Source organism: Oncorhynchus masou, unplaced genomic scaffold (assembly GCF_036934945.1).
Source record: "Oncorhynchus masou masou isolate Uvic2021 unplaced genomic scaffold, UVic_Omas_1.1 unplaced_scaffold_3946, whole genome shotgun sequence".
Taxonomy (NCBI): Eukaryota; Metazoa; Chordata; class Actinopteri; order Salmoniformes; family Salmonidae; genus Oncorhynchus; species Oncorhynchus masou.
In genome coordinates this window covers 26,934-32,933 of record NW_027010348.1, presented here as the reverse complement: position 1 = coordinate 32,933, position 6,000 = coordinate 26,934, and the positions used below count along the sequence as shown (strand labels likewise).

The window sequence follows — 6,000 nt, the reverse complement described above, 5'->3', positions numbered from 1 at the left end:
ACATCCCAGTTTCTGCAAAATATGGTGATCAGTGAGTGTTGTTGATGGATCCTGTGGTGCAATCTGTTAGCGTGTTGTACTTATACAGCAGTATACAGCAATTAGATGACAAGGTTATGAGTTCAAGCTCCACCAGGAGCAAGTATTCTTCTTGAATCCTCTGCCTGTCTATTTCTTGTCCGGAAAATTATCATTTATTCCATCCATTTCGGAGGACTTTTCATAGGTAATAGGGATGTCATTGAGATGACAGGATAGAGTGCAGGCAGAGATGGAATACAAATTCATCGCCTTCTGTATCACCAACTTTGCAGGGTGGCAAGCCTGCTCGAAATTCCAAGCAGATGGTTGTTTGCGAAGTCAGTTGGTGCTTCGGCAGAGAAAATAATCACCTAACGTGGGGCTCGAACCCACGACCCTGAGATTAAGAGTCTCATGCTCTACCGACTGAGCTAGCCAGGTACCTCTATAGTTATTTTGACTTGGTTCGAATATCGTACATCCCAGTTTCTGCAAAATATGGTGATCAGTGAGTGTTGTTGATGGATCCTGTGGTGCAATCTGTTAGCGTGTTGTACTTATACAGCAGTATACAGCAATTAGATGACAAGGTTATGAGTTCAAGCCCCACCAGGAGCAAGTATTCTTCTTGAATCCTCTGCCTGTCTATTTCTTGTCCGGAAAATTATCATTTATTCCATCCATTTCGGAGGACTTTTCATAGGTAATAGGGATGTCATTGAGATGACAGGATAGAGTGCAGGCAGAGATGGAATACAAATTCATCGCCTTCTGTATCACCAACTTTGCAGGGTGGCAAGCCTGCTCGAAATTCCAAGCAGATGGTTGTTTGCGAAGTCAGTTGGTGCTTCGGCAGAGAAAATAATCACCTAACGTGGGGCTCGAACCCACGACCCTGAGATTAAGAGTCTCATGCTCTACCGACTGAGCTAGCCAGGTACCTCAATAGTTATTTTGACTTGGTTCGAATATCGTACATCCCAGTTTCTGCAAAATATGGTGATCAGTGAGTGTTGTTGATGGATCCTGTGGTGCAATCTGTTAGCGTGTTGTACTTATACAGCAGTATACAGCAATTAGATGACAAGGTTATGAGTTCAAGCCCCACCAGGAGCAAGTATTCTTCTTGAAGCCTCTGCCTGTCTATTTCTTGCCATGAAAATTATCATTTATTCCATCCATTTTGGAGGACGTTTCATAGGTAATAGGGATGTCATTGAGATGACAGGATAGAGTGCAGGCAGAGATGGAATACAAATTCATAGTCTTCTGTATCTCCAGCTATGCAGAGTGGAAAGCCTGCTCGAAATTCCAAGCAGATGGTTGTTTGCGAAGTCAGTTGGTGCTTCGGCAGAGAAAATAATCACCTAACGTGGGGCTCGAACCCACGACCCTGAGATTAAGAGTCTCATGCTCTACCGACTGAGCTAGCCAGGTACCTCTATAGTGATTTTGACTTGTTTCGAATATCGTACATCACAGTTTCTGCTAAATATGGTGATCATTGAGTTTTTGTTGTTGGATCCTGTGGTGCAATCTGTTAGAGTGTTGTACTTATACAGCAGTATACAGCAATTAGATGACAAGGTTATGAGTTCAAGCCCCACCAGGAGCAAGTATTCTTCTTGAAGCCTCTGCCTGTCTATTTCTTGCCCGGAAAATTATCATTTATTCCATCCATTTCGGAGGACTTTTCATAGGTAATAGGGATGTCATTGAGATGACAGGATAGAGTGCAGGCAGAGATGGAATACAAATTCATCGCCTTCTGTATCACCAACTTTGCAGGGTGGCAAGCCTGCTCGAAATTCCAAGCGGATGGCTGTTTGCGAAGTGAGTTGGTGCTTCGGCAGAGAAAATAATCACCTAACGTGGGGCTCGAACCCACGACCCTGAGATTAAGAGTCTCATGCTCTACCGACTGAGCTAGCCAGGTACCTCAATAGTGATTTTGACTTGGTTCGAATATCGTACATCACAGTTTCTGCTAAATATGGTGATCAGTGAGTGTTGTTGATGGATCCTGTGGTGCAATCTGTTAGAGTGTTGTACTTATACAGCAGTATACAGCAATTAGATGACAAGGTTATGAGTTCAAGCTCCACCAGGAGCAAGTATTCTTCTTGAATCCTCTGCCTGTCTATTTCTTGTCCGGAAAATTATCATTTATTCCATCCATTTCGGAGGACTTTTCATAGGTAATAGGGATGTCATTGAGATGACAGGATAGAGTGCAGGCAGAGATGGAATACAAATTCATCGCCTTCTGTATCACCAACTTTGCAGGGTGGCAAGCCTGCTCGAAATTCCAAGCAGATGGTTGTTTGCGAAGTCAGTTGGTGCTTCGGCAGAGAAAATAATCACCTAACGTGGGGCTCGAACCCACGACCCTGAGATTAAGAGTCTCATGCTCTACCGACTGAGCTAGCCAGGTACCTCTATAGTGATTTTGACTTGTTTCGAATATCGTACATCACAGTTTCTGCTAAATATGGTGATCATTGAGTTTTTGTTGTTGGATCCTGTGGTGCAATCTGTTAGAGTGTTGTACTTATACAGCAGTATACAGCAATTAGATGACAAGGTTATGAGTTCAAGCCCCACCAGGAGCAAGTATTCTTCTTGAAGCCTCTGCCTGTCTATTTCTTGCCCTGAAAATGATCATTTATTCCATCCATTTTGGAGGACTTTTCATAGGTAATAGGGATGTCATTGAGATGACAGGATAGAGTGCAGGCAGAGATGGAATACAAATTCATCGCCTTCTGCATCACCAGCTATGCAGAGTGGAAAGCCTGCTCGAAATTCCAAGCAGATAGTTGTTTGCGAGGTCAGTTGGTGCTTCGGCAGAGAAAATATTCACCTAACGTGGGGCTCGAACCCACAACCCTGAGATTAAGAGTCTCATGCTCTACCGACTGAGCTAGCCAGGTACCTCAATAGTTATTTTGACTTGGTTCGAATATCGTACATCCCAGTTTCTGCAAAATATGGTGATCAGTGAGTGTTGTTGATGGATCCTGTGGTGCAATCTGTTAGCGTGTTGTACTTATACAGCAGTATACAGCAATTAGATGACAAGGTTATAAGTTCAAGCTCCACCAGGAGCAAGTATTCTTCTTGAATCCTCTGCCTGTCTATTTCTTGTCCGGAAAATTATCATTTATTCCATCCATTTCGGAGGACTTTTCATAGGTAATAGGGATGTCATTGAGATGACAGGATAGAGTGCAGGCAGAGATGGAATACAAATTCATCGCCTTCTGTATCACCAGCTATGCAGAGTGGAAAGCCTGCTCGAAATTCCAAGCAGATAGTTGTTTGCGAAGTCAGTTGGTGCTTCGGCAGAGAAAATAATCACCTAACGTGGGGCTCGAACCCACGACCCTGAGATTAAGAGTCTCATGCTCTACCGACTGAGCTAGCCAGGTACCTCTATAGTGATTTTGACTTGTTTCGAATATCGTACATCACAGTTTCTGCTAAATATGGTGATCATTGAGTTTTTGTTGTTGGATCCTGTGGTGCAATCTGTTAGAGTGTTGTACTTATACAGCAGTATACAGCAATTAGATGACAAGGTTATGAGTTCAAGCCCCACCAGGAGCAAGTATTCTTCTTGAAGCCTCTGCCTGTCTATTTCTTGCCATGAAAATGATCATTTATTCCATCCATTTTGGAGGACGTTTCATAGGTACTAGGGATGTCATTGAGATGACAGGATAGAGTGCAGGCAGAGATGAATACAAATTCAGTCTTCTGTATCACCAACTTTGCAGGGTGGCAGGCAGAGATGGAATTCCATCCAAATTCATAGGTAATATGGATGCCATTGAGATGACAGGATAGAGTGCAGGCAGAGATGGAATACAAATTCATCGCCTTCTGTATCACCAACTTTGCAGGGTGGCAAGCCTGCTCGAAATTCCAAGCAGATGGTTGTTTGCGAAGTCAGTTGGTGCTTCGGCAGAGAAAATAATCACCTAACGTGGGGCTCGAACCCACGACCCTGAGATTAAGAGTCTCATGCTCTACCGACTGAGCTAGCCAGGTACCTCAATAGTTATTTTGACTTGGTTCGAATATCGTACATCCCAGTTTCTGCAAAATATGGTGATCAGTGAGTGTTGTTGATGGATCCTGTGGTGCAATCTGTTAGCGTGTTGTACTTATACAGCAGTATACAGCAATTAGATGACAAGGTTATGAGTTCAAGCTCCACCAGGAGCAAGTATTCTTCTTGAATCCTCTGCCTGTCTATTTCTTGTCCGGAAAATTATCATTTATTCCATCCATTTCGGAGGACTTTTCATAGGTAATAGGGATGTCATTGAGATGACAGGATAGAGTGCAGGCAGAGATGGAATACAAATTCATCGCCTTCTGTATCACCAACTTTGCAGGGTGGCAAGCCTGCTCGAAATTCCAAGCAGATGGTTGTTTGCGAAGTCAGTTGGTGCTTCGGCAGAGAAAATAATCACCTAACGTGGGGCTCGAACCCACGACCCTGAGATTAAGAGTCTCATGCTCTACCGACTGAGCTAGCCAGGTACCTCTATAGTGATTTTGACTTGTTTCGAATATCGTACATCACAGTTTCTGCTAAATATGGTGATCATTGAGTGTTGTTGATGGATCCTGTGGTGCAATCTGTTAGAGTGTTGTACTTATACAGCAGTATACAGCAATTAGATGACAAGGTTATGAGTTCAAGCTCCACCAGGAGCAAGTATTCTTCTTGAATCCTCTGCCTGTCTATTTCTTGTCCGGAAAATTATCATTTATTCCATCCATTTCGGAGGACTTTTCATAGGTAATAGGGATGTCATTGAGATGACAGGATAGAGTGCAGGCAGAGATGGAATACAAATTCATCGCCTTCTGTATCACCAACTTTGCAGGGTGGCAAGCCTGCTCGAAATTCCAAGCAGATGGTTGTTTGCGAAGTCAGTTGGTGCTTCGGCAGAGAAAATAATCACCTAACGTGGGGCTCGAACCCACGACCCTGAGATTAAGAGTCTCATGCTCTACCGACTGAGCTAGCCAGGTACCTCAATAGTGATTTTGACTTGTTCGAATATCGTACATCACAGTTTCTGCTAAATATGGTGATCATTGAGTTTTGTTGTTGGATCCTGTGGTGCAATCTGTTAGAGTGTTGTACTTATACAGCAGTATACAGCAATTAGATGACAAGGTTATGAGTTCAAGCCCCACCAGGAGCAAGTATTCTTCTTGAAGCCTCTGCCTGTCTATTTCTTGCCATGAAAATGATCATTTATTCCATCCATTTTGGAGGACGTTTCATAGGTACTAGGGATGTCATTGAGATGACAGGATAGAGTGCAGGCAGAGATAGAATACAAATTCATAGTCTTCTGTATCAACTTTGCAGGGTGGCAAGTATTCTTCTTGAAGCCTCTGCCTGTCTATTTCTTGTCCGGAAAATTATCATTTATTCCATCCATTTCGGAGGACTTTTCATAGGTAATATGGATTCCAGGATAGAGTGCAGGCAGAGATGGAATACAAATTCATCGCCTTCTGTATCACCAACTTTGCAGGGTGGAAAGCCTGCTCGAAATTCCAAGCAGATGGTTGTTTGCGAAGTCAGTTGGTGCTTCGGCAGAGAAAATAATCACCTAACGTGGGGCTCGAACCCACGACCCTGAGATTAAGAGTCTCATGCTCTACCGACTGAGCTAGCCAGGTACCTCAATAGTTATTTTGACTTGGTTCGAATATCGTACATCCCAGTTTCTGCAAAATATGGTGATCAGTGAGTGTTGTTGATGGATCCTGTGGTGCAATCTGTTAGCGTGTTGTACTTATACAGCAGTATACAGCAATTAGATGACAAGGTTATGAGTTCAAGCTCCACCAGGAGCAAGTATTCTTCTTGAATCCTCTGCCTGTCTATTTCTTGTCCGGAAAATTATCATTTATTCCATCCATTTCGGAGGACTTTTCATAGGTAAT

General features: G+C 43.2%; 10 non-coding genes across 10 annotated transcripts; all 10 read right to left on the bottom strand.

Moving 5' to 3' along the window:
• Nucleotides 1–389: 389 nt before the first annotated feature.
• On the bottom strand, nucleotides 390–462 carry trnak-cuu (transfer RNA lysine (anticodon CUU)). The gene has a single exon. It is a non-coding gene; the product is annotated as a tRNA-Lys (tRNA).
• A 425-nt stretch (nucleotides 463–887) lies between these two features.
• Nucleotides 888–960, bottom strand: trnak-cuu (transfer RNA lysine (anticodon CUU)). Its single transcript has one exon. It is a non-coding gene; the product is annotated as a tRNA-Lys (tRNA).
• A 425-nt stretch (nucleotides 961–1,385) lies between these two features.
• On the bottom strand, nucleotides 1,386–1,458 carry trnak-cuu (transfer RNA lysine (anticodon CUU)). Its single transcript has one exon. It is a non-coding gene; the product is annotated as a tRNA-Lys (tRNA).
• Nucleotides 1,459–1,884: 426 nt separating this feature from the next.
• On the bottom strand, nucleotides 1,885–1,957 carry trnak-cuu (transfer RNA lysine (anticodon CUU)). The gene has a single exon. It is a non-coding gene; the product is annotated as a tRNA-Lys (tRNA).
• A 425-nt stretch (nucleotides 1,958–2,382) lies between these two features.
• Nucleotides 2,383–2,455, bottom strand: trnak-cuu (transfer RNA lysine (anticodon CUU)). The gene has a single exon. It is a non-coding gene; the product is annotated as a tRNA-Lys (tRNA).
• Nucleotides 2,456–3,379: 924 nt separating this feature from the next.
• On the bottom strand, nucleotides 3,380–3,452 carry trnak-cuu (transfer RNA lysine (anticodon CUU)). The gene has a single exon. It is a non-coding gene; the product is annotated as a tRNA-Lys (tRNA).
• Nucleotides 3,453–4,001: 549 nt separating this feature from the next.
• On the bottom strand, nucleotides 4,002–4,074 carry trnak-cuu (transfer RNA lysine (anticodon CUU)). The gene has a single exon. It is a non-coding gene; the product is annotated as a tRNA-Lys (tRNA).
• Nucleotides 4,075–4,499: 425 nt separating this feature from the next.
• Nucleotides 4,500–4,572, bottom strand: trnak-cuu (transfer RNA lysine (anticodon CUU)). The gene has a single exon. It is a non-coding gene; the product is annotated as a tRNA-Lys (tRNA).
• A 425-nt stretch (nucleotides 4,573–4,997) lies between these two features.
• Nucleotides 4,998–5,070, bottom strand: trnak-cuu (transfer RNA lysine (anticodon CUU)). The gene has a single exon. It is a non-coding gene; the product is annotated as a tRNA-Lys (tRNA).
• A 590-nt stretch (nucleotides 5,071–5,660) lies between these two features.
• Nucleotides 5,661–5,733, bottom strand: trnak-cuu (transfer RNA lysine (anticodon CUU)). Its single transcript has one exon. It is a non-coding gene; the product is annotated as a tRNA-Lys (tRNA).
• Between the last annotated feature and the right edge of the window lie 267 nt (nucleotides 5,734–6,000).